General features: G+C 37.8%; 1 protein-coding gene across 6 annotated transcripts in view; it reads left to right on the plus strand.

Annotated features, from left to right (window-relative positions):
* Window positions 1–16,040, plus strand: part of LOC6577043 (calcium/calmodulin-dependent 3',5'-cyclic nucleotide phosphodiesterase 1) — a 101,324-nt gene that overhangs the window by 33,169 nt on the left and 52,115 nt on the right. The window lies entirely within an intron of this gene.

Below are 16,040 nucleotides of genomic sequence, written 5' to 3' on the forward strand. Positions count from 1 at the left end.
TTCTTCATTTCCCATTAATCAGCCACACTATTACCATTAAATATATGCAGGCGAAGCAATGAGTGAGCTGTTCTCATTATCAGATGGCACACACCTTGTTATTGTTGTTATTATTATGCGTGTTGATTAGCTCCGCTTATCACTGGATTGTTGTCTATGGTTTCGTTTATGGCACCGCACCCATTCATTACCAGCTCCAAATTTTGTTGTCAGTGCAATATGCCAAGTCAATGCAGCTTACAAACTGAATAAATGAACACAGCAACAAGTTGCAGTTATTAAAAAAAAAAAATAATAATAATAAAATTAATAATTTTATTCTGTTTCGTTTTGCGTGGCAAATGTCTCATTTTATTTGGCATCATCATAAAAATGATTAGTGCACAATTTGAAAGCGATGAATCAAGTCTAATATCAAGATATTAACAGAATCTCTAATTAAATTAATGGCCCAAGCATTTACTTAAGCCACACAATGCTCATACGCCCCAGTGGTTGCTCGTTGCTCATACGACGCGTTGTCTGCGCTGTCAACCCGTAACAATTACCAAACAGATTTGGCTCATTTGACGTCTTTCTATTCATCATCTGTAAATACTGCGAGGCCATCAAATCAATTTAGCACTCGGCGCTCCATCAAAAGTGTATACAAATGATTAGCATCGATTTACATTTATCTTTATGTGTATTTGCCCAGGCCGCCATGAAATCATAAAAGTTCAACAATTTCATGTAAAAACGCATAAAAATCAAATGTACAAAGCATTTCGTGTCTCATGTGCTGCGCATTAAGGCGACAGGGCGGGAGGACGGTAGGGCGGTGTGGCGGTATGGCTCACAATTCTCAAGATATTTTATCGCATAATTTGCAGCGTACGTGTTTCTATTGCCAAAAAAAAAAAAATATGTGTAGATATACTGATATGTATGTATGTATATGTGTATAAACTCTTATATAAATAATTTATATATTTATATACATATATTTATATATACAGTTTATATAAGACACAATTGCTTTAAATCGTTTATATGAATATCTTCTTCGATATTCTGATGCAATATCAAGTTTATATAAAGCTTTGAGCTGATCTCAATCAAATCTTGATAGCTATAGCTATTTCAATAATCTATATAATTTGTAGACACTTCACGATCTATCAAATACATTTATTCAATTTATATTTCTTTTAAAGTTTATGGATTTTATATTGAATGCATAATGCATTTGAAGGAATCAGTAGCTCAGCCATAATTTTAGATACTCTATTTAATATAAAGTGTTCTAGCATGATCCATTTCGTTCAGTTTGATTTGGGTAAACTGGATAGAAGTAATGTTAATAGATTTTCTACAAGCTAAAGCTTTTATATATATTTATCTATATTAAAAATATAAATATATATATAATTTTACACATCTAACAAATTTCACATTTTGAATACATTTCTGTTTGCAATTATTTTTGAATACTATTTTAATTACTAATAGTTTTGTGTGTATAGATATTAAATTTTGCTGAATTGTATTGAGAATACAATAACTTAATAGCAGCTTGAAATTTAACTACATTGTTGTTAGTTTACTACATAAATATGTATATATAAATATATATATATATATATATATATATATATATATATATATATATATATATATTCTAAATGTGGTCAAATGCTGCATTCCGTCGCTGAATGCGCAAATTGTTTGTATACAAAACCGAAAAAATTAGTTGCGCGGCAGTTTTTTTTTTTTTTTCTTTGCCATTTTGTTGTTGATTGCAAACAAAAAAAAAAAAAAAAAAAAAAAAAAGAAGGAAAAAAAATCACAAAAAATGTACCTCAAACGCTGATCAAAGCCAACTGCGCACCGGACGCACGCGTCGCAGTCAGCGTCGCGGCGTCGACGTCGCAGTCGCCGAAGTTGTCGGCGCTGTCCAAAAACATTTTGTGTCTAGCCGAAAATTCACAACATTTGCATTCAGCCACACACACCTAACGGATGCAATATCAACAAACGCGCACGCAGATACAAAGATACAAAATGTTTATATCTATTGGCGCTGCGCACGTTTTCAGCGTTTACATTAACCGACGTCACAAGACCAAAACCAGACAACGCTGTCGGCAAAGCAAAAAAAAAAAAAAAAAAAAAACATATCGAAAAAGATATAAAAAAATTGTTAATTGCCCGCATGGCAATTGTCAACCAGCTGCCCGCCACCCCCCTCCACGCACACTCACACACACACACACACAACCCCCCACGCTACGCACGCTAAAGCTGAAACTCAAAACTTGAAAAAGATTTTTTGTTGTGACTGCGATTGCATTTGCAAAAATTTGTCTGTCTGCTCTGTCTACGACATGAATGTTTGTAGCTGTTGTTATTTGTTGTAGTTGTATTTCATTTTGTTTTTTTTTTCTTTCTAATTTGGATTATTGTTAGATGCCAAGCCAGCGGCCAGCTCGAGATGCGTGTTGGGCCTCCACAGTATCATTCAACTGAGTCGATGCCGAGCTGCTGAAGTATGTCTTTTACAGTTGCCTTTTCGTTTTTTCACTCGTTTTGCTCACATATGTGACTGGCTGTGACAGCTAATTGACAAGCCCGGGGGATCAATTAGACTGCGTTAGCGCACAGATTTGAAAGCAATGCAATTGCCCGATTTTGGTTACCCTTCGTGTGACTTTTAAGTCCGGCCACTTGGCACTCGAGAAATGCCAAAAATGCTTAACCTACATTTTAAAATTATGAGCCAAAAGCCGCAACACGAGACACAGCAGCAACAGCAACAACAACAACAACTAAAAAACTCATTAAATTTTATGCAACCCAGCTGCAAGGTAAACGCATCAAAATGGATACAAATGCAGCGTACACAACAACAACAACAACAACAACAACAACAAATTATTGCATTCGCGGCACATCAATTTGCAATGTCCAGCCATAAACTGGACCCGGTTCCACCAAAAAAAAATACATAAATAAAACACGCACATCGCTAAAAGATAACGGAAGACGTTGTTCCTCAAGTCGAACAGACGAACAGACGGACGGACGGACGGACGATCAGGCGCAGACACAGGCCATTTAATGAAATGCGCTTTAAGCCGTTTTTTGGGCTACTGCGGCAATTTCTTACCTCATTTCACCCAAACTGAGCTCCACGAATTGCTAAAACAACTAAAAGGCTGCAAAAATATAGAGAGATATATAGACATATAGATAATCAACTTATATCTTTATTAGAGTAAAAGTATGCCATATCTAATCCGTCATAATTAGTCTTCATGCATTTTACATACTTAATATATTTTTAGTAAACTTTAATTATTCAATTATTTTGATTTATTTTGAGTTATTTTTATATTCCAAAAATGTATAACAACTGCATTCAAACGTCAATTACAATCAAACTCATTGAAATATCTCAATCTCTGAACAGCTTATTAAAATACACTTATTTAGAGTATCAAAGTCATCGGCTTGTCATTCAGGCTATTCATCTTCCACTTTCGTTCGAGTGCAGAGCTCACAAAAATTATTTATATATTTCGTCGATAACGAAAGAAACCAGTTTCTGTGTCTTCAGATGGCACCCGAAAGAATGCCGATATCAAGAGCCTGGACCACTCGCAATGCCCCTAAAAACTGTATTAAATGATGTTAACGATGCCCTTTGGGTGTTAATTACAAGTGCAATTTTATCTGAACAATCGACTGTCATTAAGTGTAGCGAAATGATCCGCCAATGTGCTAATGAAACTGACGAACCTTGAAATATCACAGCCAGCCCAGGCAAGAGAGACATATCAACAAAATTACGAAGCTAACGCAGAATGAGCGTGGAAAATTTGAGACAACACATAAAGAAAAAAAAGCAGCAAATTTTAAGAGAACTTTGCACAGATTCATTCATTCAATTAGCCAGAAACAACAGTTTTTTCTTTTACTATATTATAAACAGGCAGAATGTCGCCCATATATCTCAATATATATATATATATATATATGTATATACATAGATATAAATGACTTTGTTTATAGATAAATTTAGACACGAGAGCGAGCATAAAAACAGAGAGCAAAACGATTGTGTTTTACCACAGAGAGCGCAAACACATCTCAGCAAAATATGTAAATATGCAAAGTGAACCAATGAACCAATGATCGAATGCCAAGCGGGGCTGGGAGGGGCCTAAGCGGAGTGCTCGAAAAACTCTCTAAAAAATTGTGTGCCATTTCATCTCTGGGGTCTCCTTTTTATTCGCTTCGCATGCCCTTTTAACACTGAAAATAAATATTGACAAAGAGTATCACAGTTTTTGTGCAAGTGTATGGCACAGCATGAAACATGAACTCTTTAAGATCATGAATTCTTCAATGTCTATGTCAGGCCTGAAACAGATATAGCTAAATATTTCAGAGCATACAGCTGCAATCATAGAAAATAGTAATGGAATGGAAACCTAAATGTTAGATAAAATAAAACTTAATGATACTCAATAATTAGAAACAATTTTAAACGAATATTAAAAGTAACATGATGAAATATAATATTGATATTTTATTTTATTTTTATCACTAAATTCTTGCTGCAACATTTTGTTGTACCTATTATATTATATATATATGAGCTGTATCTTATTATATCTGTTCTTATCAAAATTGCCTCAATTTATCCATTATATTTCAGATATATATAATGTAAATTTCTTTGTTTGTCTAGCTATATTATATTCATAGAAAACTAATCAGTGTCTTATTTATAGGATATCTCGTAGTCTTCTCTTTCTGCCAGTTACACCACTCTCGCTTATTTTAACTTTTTCATATCTATTGTTTTGTTGCCACATCGCATTGTCTCGCGCCTTTGTCTGATATTATAGGACAGTCTGGGGGCGATGGGGTGCAGATGAGCCATACAATAGCTGACAGCTATAAAAAATAAATGCCTCTTTGAGCAGTTTGATTGACTGACACAAAGCCAACCCAATTGGGCAGGTGTCATCAGAACAGGTATGCACTTGCTATCAATCGACAAAAAGAGCTGCAAAATTGCAAGGGATGGGAAAAATTTAAATGATATAATATATATTTAAAATATTTCTAAATTTTTAGAACGTTTAAGATATTTAAATTTAACTTTAAATATCTAATAAAATATTGTCTTTAATAGTAACAAAATACTTCGCAAAAATTTGATGCCACTCAACAGATAATTCTAATATGTTTACGATATCTGTTATGCAACAAATTTGATTGAGAACAAAATGCCACAATTATTTATTTATGACACATAAATATCTTTCATGTGAACTCTCGAATAAAATAACTTGTATTATTCGGGCAGGCCTTAAACGGAAATCTCTTATCTCAAATCGAACATAAGGGCATTTAATAGGCTTTGCCGATCAGCCTTCCCTAGCCCCAGCCCCAGCCCCAGCCCCAAGACATCTCTCGGCAATTCCATTCAATCTAATCTCTGACAGGCGAAGCTTATGGCAGCTCCCACACTCTGCCATTTCACTTTGAGCTGCTCTTTGGCCACAAACTTGATCAAACAAGGGCGAAACGCATTTCAGAAACACCTGTCCAAAAATATATGTATGTATGTGTGTGTGCGTGTGTAATGATGGCAGGACACGGCCTAAGCCCAGGCAGGCGTGAGTTGCATGACAAACTTTGATTAGCCGTTGCTCTTCCTTTGGCCAAGCTGTCAGGCCATAACGACAGCGCTTTAATGATGAATCGCTATTTAAGTTTACGAAGCAGTCACTGAATTCGCCCAGGACTAAATCAAATTCCCGCCCCCATTTGGCCATGTTAAGTGACTTAAGTGTCGTCGAGAAGTTTTTGGCTCTTTGGTTTTTTTTTTCTCTTTATTTTTATATTTTTCTTTTGTTTTACTTTATGCGAAGACTTGGCACTCTTTGTTTTTTTTTTTTATTTTTTTATTTCTCTTTTTGTGTCGTCGGGCGCTTATCTAATCAATAATCACAAAAAATGTCAAAATAGCAAACGTGCAAAATCTGTGGGGACATTGACAACAACAAGGACGAGCCCCAAAAGTCCCATAGCCCCAGTCCTGGTCCGGGTTACTGTAGTGAAAGCGAACGTGCTCGCCCCTTAAAAACAAAACAAACAAAGCAAAAATCTGACAAAAGTTCAATGTGTGTGTGTATGTGTGAGGTTGTATGTGCGTAAAACTTTTAGGCAAACAATTGCTGGCTGGCCCTCGACAGCCTAATAAAATCAACATCCACAAGAGCAGAGCAGAGCCCAGCCGAGCAGAGCTAGTTACACGCATTCGAAAATTGTTGATATTTATGGCTCTGCCTCCACTTGATAATGGTTTTGGTGGTTTTTCACGCTATCGACATTTGATAAAGTTATTCGTGACTACTCTCCCGCACATTGCGAAATAGGATTTGGTTAATCAAAGAAATTTTGTATGTCTCGCTTTTGTATATGCAATGCCTCCTTTTGTCATTCGTCATTAGATGCATAATCTACTTCAGTTGAATATTACGAAATAAAACAAAATATTGGCAAGGTCTTACTTTCTCTGGCGATGATTTACTATATATCTATTATGATGATATTATTACCTCTACCTCTACCTCTACTTCTACCTCTACCTCTACCTCTACCTCGACCTCTAACATCTACCTCCGCCTTTAACTCTAGCTCTACCTCTACCTCTACTTCTACCTCTACCTCTACCTCTTCCTCGACCTCTATCTATATCTAAATCCACATCTACATCTATAGATATCTATATCTACATCTACATGTACATTTACCTCTACCTCTACTTCTACCTCTACCTCTTCATCTACCTCTACCTCTTCATCTACATCTATATCTACATCTACATCTACATCTACCTTTACCTCTACCTCAATATCTACCTCTACATTAAAAGCTTAAGGTATAGGGGTCTATAGTTCTACATTTACCTTTACCCTCACTTTTACCTTTACCGATACCTCCACCATCACTTTAAGTCACCTGATCATCATTTCATCAGCATAAACACAATTCATTCACATTTAAAGTATTCTTAAACATTTACTAAATTAGCGCAGTCGCATTTACTTCCATGCCTATCTAACTTCCAATTCATGGGCGTATTTGATGTCTTGAGTGATGCAAAGCTAACGTTTCTTTTTGCCCAAATAACGCACACGTGAGTGCTTCTCAAGTCAAATAGAAACAAAAAACTTTGTCCACATTTACTTTGCATGGCCGCCTGTTAGCCAAGTCGTCCTCCGGCTCTGATGCACTGACAATATGTTTGCTTGGGCTCTCGAATTAGAGGCGCCATAAAACCCAACACAAATAGACACAAATGGCCCGCCTGCCAAAAATCAAAAACTTTACCCAAATGCTCTATTTCTATATCACACACACCCGCATACACACGCATACACACGCACACTTACACAATTGTGTGTGCGTGTGAGTTTTGGTTTGCCAACTTTTTGCTGACAATTTGCAACTTTTGACGTCGCAAACGTTCCTTTCATTCATGGCTCTTTTATTGTTGTTATTGTTTCTGGTATTTTTTGTTATTTTTTTGCATCCTCACAAAACGGTTTCACATTTCAGCGCGCCTAGAGAACTATGCAGCATTGTTGGTTGCCTGCCAGGCGCATGACAGACCGACTGTAGCTGAGCCACAGCCAGAGCCCGAGCCACGGCGGCGACCAAAATGTTTTGGTAAACTCATTTTAAATTTCAGCCTTCTGCATTTGGCCCGCAAATTTGTGGCAACAAATGCGCCTACCCACACACTAAACATTTGGCCAGGCGGCTTTTCACAACTTTTTAAAGGGCAACCACTGCCTGTGTATTAATTAACCATATATATACAAATATATATTATGTATTCATATACAAATTGTTATCGTTTCGCTGTTTTAGTTGCGCCTTTCAAAGAAAGGCTGCATAGACACTCACATTGGTTAAACTCTTAATGTCAATTCAATTTTAAAGGCCTAACGCCAAATTAACTAAATTTCAGAAATTGTTGACTATATTAAAAGCTCATTACCACTATATTAATATGCCATAAAACAGCTTAATAGGCAATTTAGGCTGTCCAGAAGGAATGGAGCTATAGCCGATAGACATAGTTAATGAAAGGATTTATATTTTACATATGTAATATTTATGAATTTATGTGTAAGGCCGATAATCAAAGAGGAGTAATATTATTTTCAAGAACTTGATTTCCACTATTATTCCATTCATTCATGCTAAACTTTTAAAATAAAAAGTGAAGTTGACTAAGATAATATATGGTTAGCTTAGTTCAGTAGATCACTCTCTCTTTCTTTTTCACTCATTTCCCCTCTTTCTCTTTATTTCTATCTCTCTCTCTCTCTCTCTCTCACTATACTCTCTCAGTGTTTTTTTCTCTCTCTATCTCTGCCTCTATTTCTCTCTGCTAGTTTCACTCTTTTTTTCTCTCTCTCTGTCTCCGTTTCTCTGCCGCTTTCCAAGTCTCCCTCGCTTTTTTCTCTCTCTCTCGCTGTCTCTCCTTATGTATATGAGACTTACCTAAATACATCACAATACCAGAAACAACTTGATATCTGAAATCATTTTCTCATTTTGTTTTATTCCAATAGCTTTTTCTATCCCTCTGAATAGCGCATACATTTAAAAACTTGTTTATAGCATATCTGTCAGTCGATCATTTGTTACTATGGTAAATTTATACATTTTTTTCTATTACGTAGCTTTGCGGTCTTTGATGCTTCTTTAATTAGCAAAAACTTTGTTGTGGTACAGCTGTCATGCTAATGTTTCGTTGGTGTTGTTGTTGTTGTTGTTGTTGTTGTTGTTGTTGTTATTATTGTCCTGGGACTTTAGACAGGTGCCCGTTATTTAGCCACGACGCTCATTTGAATTGCTAATCATTTGATTTTTTGTGTATGGCCACAAAAGAATCGCCCAGAAAAGATGCGCGAGCGTCTAAGAACTTTTTAATGATGTTGCAGCCAAAGTGTAAAGTTTGAAAGCCGAAAGTCAAAAGAGAATAAGGAGAAAAAATGTAACTCTAATTTGGTTTTAATTAATGCGACGTTGCTGCTGCTGCTGCTGCTGCTGCTACCAAATGCATCGAAGTGGCGTCCGCAAGGGAAAACCTGCATGGGATTTGTCGAAACTACTTCAGACTTGGATACAAAGTTTTTGGCTGGCTGCCAAAAGGGGCAGAGCTCTGCTGTTCTGCTCCAAGGCGATAAACCAAGTAAGGCGTCGAAGCCAACGCTCTGAATAGTGCACATAAAACACAGAGAGCGAGCGAGCGAGCGAACCAAGTTGCAAATGCGATGTGCAATGTGTTGCAGCAACTTCTCAGCTTTACAACTGGGTTCAATGCAAAAATCATGACCGAAAACTGTTACACCAACTTTGTAGCACTGCAGACGATGCAGTCTATGAGCAATGCTGCCCGGTTTGCCAGCCAGCCAGTAAAATAATTTTAATCCCTCTGCAAGACTTTGTAAGAGAGGTGAAGTGACTGCTCGCCAGCAAAGGATTTCTCGGGGTTTAATGCTGAAGTTGATTCCATGAACAGAAAAGTGTCGCCTGCTTAAACTAATCAACTGCGCTTTGACTAGCCTGAACACCTAGTTAAGGCAAATGCATATAAATCAATATGTCGTCAATGTTTTCCTACGGATTTATAATTTATAAAATTGTAAGCAAATGGATCAGTTTTTTTTTCGATTTAGACAGAAATTCAAATTATCGAGAGTTTTATTTTTTCATTTTCTACTTTCGATTTATTGTGATTTTTGATTTAGCGGGGTACAAATTATCTAGACTCGATTGTATACGAAATTCTACCCATTCAATTGCTAAGATATCTCTCTTCGAATATTAACTAAAATATTTGCATATGAGCCCGTCTCTTAATAACTTGCACTAGTTTTTTTTTTTTTTTTTTTTTTTTTTTTTTGATACAATAGCATATGCATATCAAATCTGAGGAGGTAAATTGGACTTTTATTGTTTAACCTTTCTGTTAAATGGATATCATTTTATGTAATGTCTGCTCGACTTCAGCCTAGGCCTCAGTTTGCGCAAACACGATTCTGCTTTCACTCGCTAATAAAGTTGATAAATGGCAAATGGTTTAGGCTTGGGTCTGGGTCTGGCTGTGCCGGCCCGCTTGATTCTGGGTAACCTCTGAGCGCCATTTTGAATTTCACGCCATTAGATGTGGGCAAATGTAGTAAGATTTGAGAAATTGCGCATCATTTGAGGCAGACAGGCCAAACGGTGTCGAGTGTCGAGTGACGGCTCTCGGGTGATTCGGCAAAGTCATCAACAGCCGGTAGGCAGTGCAGGAGGCGCCTTCCGCACTTGCCAATGCCTTCTCCTTTATTTACCCAGCAACAACAGCAACAACAACAACAACAACAACAACAACAACAAAAGTCGCCACTTTCGTAACATGTATGCTCAATATAAATACAAAGCAAATATGTGTAGCATATTGCTTATACACTTATACACAGACACAGGCATTCTGCGAAACAAATAAACGCAGACTTTTAGGCCGTGGACGTGGGCAGGGCTACTCAGGGCTAGAGGTTGGCGCATTTGTCAGTCGTTTGTCAAAGCGCTCCACATACGCCGTGACGTGCTCGACTGTGACGTAATGTGCTCCAAGACTAGGCAATTACCTCCAAAGCCTCCCCCACAGTTGAAAATAAATATGCTGCCCCATCCTCAATTCAATTCCATCGGCAACTTGATCAAAGTAACTGCAATTGAGAAAAGGGAAAGAAAAAAAAAAACTGTGAAAATATTGCTGCCTATCCGGGCAGGAAATATAATCAAAATTTGTGAATGTGGTTCAGGTTATTCAAAGCATTTCAACTTGTGCACAAACTTCAATTTCAGCATTTGCACACTTTCAGATTGCGCATACGCACCGTTTCACAGTTCAACTGGCAAATTTCCAATCTGGAACAAAAACTTTTGCCCAAGAAACAGCGCACAATCAACGACTCGGCCAAACAAAGTCATTTTACCAAACAAACGTTGTGCAACTGCAACTTCAATTGCCAAGAAGGGTTTGCCAGTGTGCTTAAATGACACAAGCTGATCTCTTCACATTGAATTAGAAGTTGAATGAAAACGAAGAGTCAGAAGAGCGTAAACCATTTGTATATGGGATATACGAGTGCTTAAAAGTGAATATATTTATTTTATTTATAGAAATTTAAGAGTCTTCTGCTTAAAACTTTTTTTTTGAAAAAAAAAAAATCATTCCAATATAAGTTTAATTCTCTTCGGTTTGATTGCTGATCAGAGACAAAATCTATATTCTAGCTGCCTTACTTTTGAGCTTTCATATTCATATATATAGAATAAAGTTAATTCTAGTTGATTTCGCCTGGATTGAAGAGTAAAGCCTTCTGGCTTCTTAAGCTGAAAAGCTCGAAGAATGGAATGTTTGAAATTTAAATTCAAGTTTTTTTTTTTTCAATTAGAAGCAAATCTTTTTTCAACTTAATGAACTGCCTGCATACGAATGAATATTTTTTTTTAAATTTTATTATTGATTTTTATTTAGTTTATTTTTTTTTTTTTTTTTTTTTAATTTTTTTTTATTTTTTGCTTTATTCCTTTTTAAAATTTTAAACAGTCATACAAAACTATTGATATAAATTTTATTTTATCAGAGGCCAGAATTATTTGCTATTATTTTGATATAATATTTTGATCTGCAAAAATATTTTAGAGAGAAAACGGTGCTATGGAATCGATAAAATTTAAAAGCAGTAAAAAATATAAATTTTATTTTATCAAATCGATAAGAAACTGAATTTTGATTACTTTCAGCTCGTGTCATTGCACAGGTAACAAACAATTAGACAAAGGTGCTGCCACAACATGCAAAAGCGTTGCAAAGCCAGTGCAAAAAGTTGCAAATCGACCTAGAAACGTGCCACATCAACGTTTCTTTGATTTGCCTGCCTGAATGTGCTTGCCGCACAAATGAACGGCAGATCGGAGTGGCCAGGTGCAAGTGCAACGGGGCGCCACTAAACATTCTCAGTCAATTGTGCAAAAACAAGCAAAGTGCTGAAGAGTGGCTCCAATGGGGCCGATAGTCAGATGAATTTACTGCAGTCTGCAGTCACCAAGGGGGGCTCACGGGGTGGTTCCAGAACTAGGGTTTACCGGGCGTTGGTTAGTTAGTAGCAACAGCTGCAACTGTAAACAGAATGAGGTCAGTTCTAGTGCTGCTGCTGCTGGTGTTGCATGTTGCTCGGGCATTAGGGCAACTGTTGATAGACGTTGGCTACTAATCACCAACTCTACTGGAGACCCTTGCACAGCTACCTACACACACACACACACACAGTCAGACACAACGAGGAACAGACAAGCCACATGCAAATGAAGCCACAAAATGACTTTTAAGTTGCTGCTGACCCATGCACAGCGCCAACTTATTTGCTTGTGTGAACTGGCGCCAGAGCTCGGCCAGTGTCCTCTGGCAAGAGGATATTACAAATTTGCTCTCATGTTTGTTATCTCTCAGCTAATTAGTAACCATCACTTGTCACTCACACTCAAGCGAGTTGTGCCATTAATTATATACAGGGTATATATACAGGGTATTGCCAAGTTGTTACGCAAATCTGATGTGAAATCCGTAAGTCATACAGAGTATTTTCAGCCGACTTTAAAATACCTTCTCTATTGACTTTTGCATTCTTCTGTGCGCCGACTGCGTAGGCTATAAATTATAAATATGCTGCGTCATTTTGATGCGCTGTGACAGTTTTGTCTACTGCGTTGAATACGATTCATGACTCCTGCTTGTCCTTTCTAGCAATTAATTGTCAATTGCCGCATACTCAAACACTCCTCGTGCACCCCTCGACCCTCGAACCTCGCCCCACAGCTGCTGCACATGTTTGCTGGCGAAATAAAGTCATAAAGCGCTGGCCCCAAAGTCAACAACGAAATGCGGCAGGCGACACCACTGTGGGTTAGGGCGATTGTGGTGCGAGCTGGTGAAATGCAAACACGACCTGCGAAAAAGCACGAGACAAAGTTTTTTCATTTTGCTGCGCGTTTGTAAAGTACATACAACATTTTAGCAGAGACAGAGCTCCTGCTCCTGCTCCTGCTCCTGCCCAGCACCCGCCACAGCCTCCTCCTGCTCCTCTATTGCTGTAAGATGCGCGTACGCAGTGCGAGCTTTTTTCACAATTTATTTATGTGTTTAATAACGACATCATCAACATGTAAATACGAACACACACACACACAAACGAAGCACTTCCGCTGAAGTGCGGAGGCGCCTACTCCCAGGCGAGAGTAATAAAAATGTCGCTGATTTGACAATGTGCCGTATGTCTGTGTAGCTGTTAGAGGACACCCTCTCTGGTAATCTACTCGGGACAAAGGTCTATATATTATGCATTAATTTTGGATGACTTTAAGCCTGCTATACGGAGTGACTCTCATGAAAATTACATTAATAAAGCAGACAACTCATTTAGTCAATGCCAGACTCATTTCCTGCCTTAACGGCACCAAGGAGGGGGCGGAGAAGGATGAGGCAAATGGGACCCTCAAGCTGTTGCGTCGAGCAACTAAGCACAACATATCCTGCCAACGCCACGCCAATACGCACTCATCGCTTATGCGTCAATGCCACAAAACGGAGCAAACAAACATTGGCTATAAATAAGCAGCTAATAAGGATAATTGCCTGCTTTACAAATTGTCTCGCTCTGGCATTCAAAGTGCGCCCAGGCCCCACACCCCACGCCTTTCGTGGCGACTGATTGGGAATTGGGGCTCTGATGGCTGAGAGGGTGCTCAATTTTTCGTCTATTTGTATTGCACACATATCAACGAGTCAAAATAGCAATAAATTGCTAAAGAAAATTGCGTGACGCTAAAAGAAAAACGAGCCGAGTTACGCCAGCCAGAAAGCCGCAGTTTTCGCAACATATGGCGAGTGGGCAAGTCCTTTGAAACGCATATGTATTTTGACTAGCTGTCTACACACACACACACACACTGACACACTCACATCTACATATTTATGAGAGACAGCCTTATTTATGGTCGTGCGGTGCGGCAAATTAATAATACGACTTTCTTATTTGTTGGCTCACAGTTTCTATAATATGTAAATAGAATACAGAGAGAGAGAGAGAGAGAGCGCGAGAGCGAGAGAGAGAGAAAAATGCACAGAGACTGGCTGAAGCTAGATATGCCCCATTTAAAGTCCGCATGCGATAAATATCAAATGAGGGGTATTTCTTATTCACTCAAGTAGACAGTTTACCCATAATTACTTTTTTAAGGCATGCAAATAATTAGATTGGGAAGAGGGTAGCGCCGGCCTGTGTCGAATCAGTTCAGCTCATTTGCTTACAGAAAATCGATAAATCACTATGAGCATTGCACATTGCCTGACAATGAAAAGCCTGAAAAGCACGAGAAATCAATATTTAATTTAAGAAAAATGTGTGATATTATGTTAAATTTTTATGAAGGCAAATTTAGGCATATGGAATTATTTTAATTTATATTATGAATTGAGTTTATACTATGTTAACTCACTGTTAACAACATTTTTACGCCGCTATTACTTTCTGTTCGCCTGTTACTTTTCAATCTTGCGCTCAAATTTGGGCCTCAGCGATTACTGCAACAGCTCCTTAAGTTATGCAACTATATATTTTATAGTGCATATCTGTTAAATGAGGAATGAACAGTTTGGCAAGAATTCTGTATTGCTTTTCAGATTAACACTGTTTTTAAAGCTTTGTAAGCTGCACACATAAATGATATATTAGTATACAATAGACTATGCAATACAATAAACTCTGATATTCTGGTTTGAGTTTATAGTTAGACTAGGCAATGATTAATTTCAATTTCCATGTGATTATGCTAATAAAAATACGCAGATCATACGAGGCTCAGATTTTCTCTTTGTTGGGCACATTCTTAAATGTTTTTGTATATATTTATAATTATTTATATATCAATTGTATGTTGATTTCTTAAATAACCTTGTCAATATATTTTCCGAGTATTTTTACAAGTAATCCCAAGTTAACCTTAGTGTTTATATTTGCGTAAATACAAAAATTTGGAACGATCAACATTGCCCGGACTTCTTGGAAAAGCAATTTGCAATTGAAATTCTGCTTAGATGATGATGAAGACAAATACACAAATACAGAAAACACACAAAGTACACAAAACATAGTAAACTTGTCCAGTTGACTTCTGGGCCTGGGCCTTGTCACCTCTCTGGCTTCCTTTCACATGTCCTTATGCTTTGGACGACCCCGAATGCTAATGAGCTAGCCAAGCAGCTTTCTCTCTCTCTCTATCTCAACCGTCCCATATGTATATAAATATAAATTTCATTCCTTCTCTCTCTCTCTCTCTCTCTCTTATTCTCTTACGGCTGTCTTCCTTGTGTCCTTCGCCGGCAGTTTTTACTGAGGCGAACAAATTTATTGCATACTTCCTGTTCTTAAAAGCAGAGGCCTTGCTACTTTATACATTGAATGTATATGTGTGCTCGTATGTGTGTGTGTATTCAATTACATGGAATATCAGCTGGCTATTGTTTGGTATTGCATACATCGATCGACGCGATGCCAACTGCCACGGTTGATTAACGAGTTTCAGTTTGGAGTCCTGCGCAACATTTTTCCACTGATTCGCATCTAGCGGACTTTAACCCATCCTTCCTTCAGCCCCTGCCTTGTTCGGTGGTGGCGTCAAGCTGGCGCCACACAGCAACAAAATACATCAACAACAACAGCAAAATGCCCGAGGAAAATTACAACAATTAAAAGAGAGACAGACAAGTATAGTTAAAAGACTTGCAGTCGGGCATTGAGTGTGTGTGTGTGTGTGTGTGTGTGTGTGTGTGTGTGTGTGTGTGTGTGGAAGAGGGGGAATGAGAGGACTTTAGCTGCATGAATGCAAATGACAACGAAGGCAACTGCAAC

This window comes from Drosophila mojavensis, unplaced genomic scaffold, assembly GCF_018153725.1.
Source record: "Drosophila mojavensis isolate 15081-1352.22 unplaced genomic scaffold, ASM1815372v1 contig_36, whole genome shotgun sequence".
NCBI classification, from domain to species: domain Eukaryota; kingdom Metazoa; phylum Arthropoda; class Insecta; order Diptera; family Drosophilidae; genus Drosophila; species Drosophila mojavensis.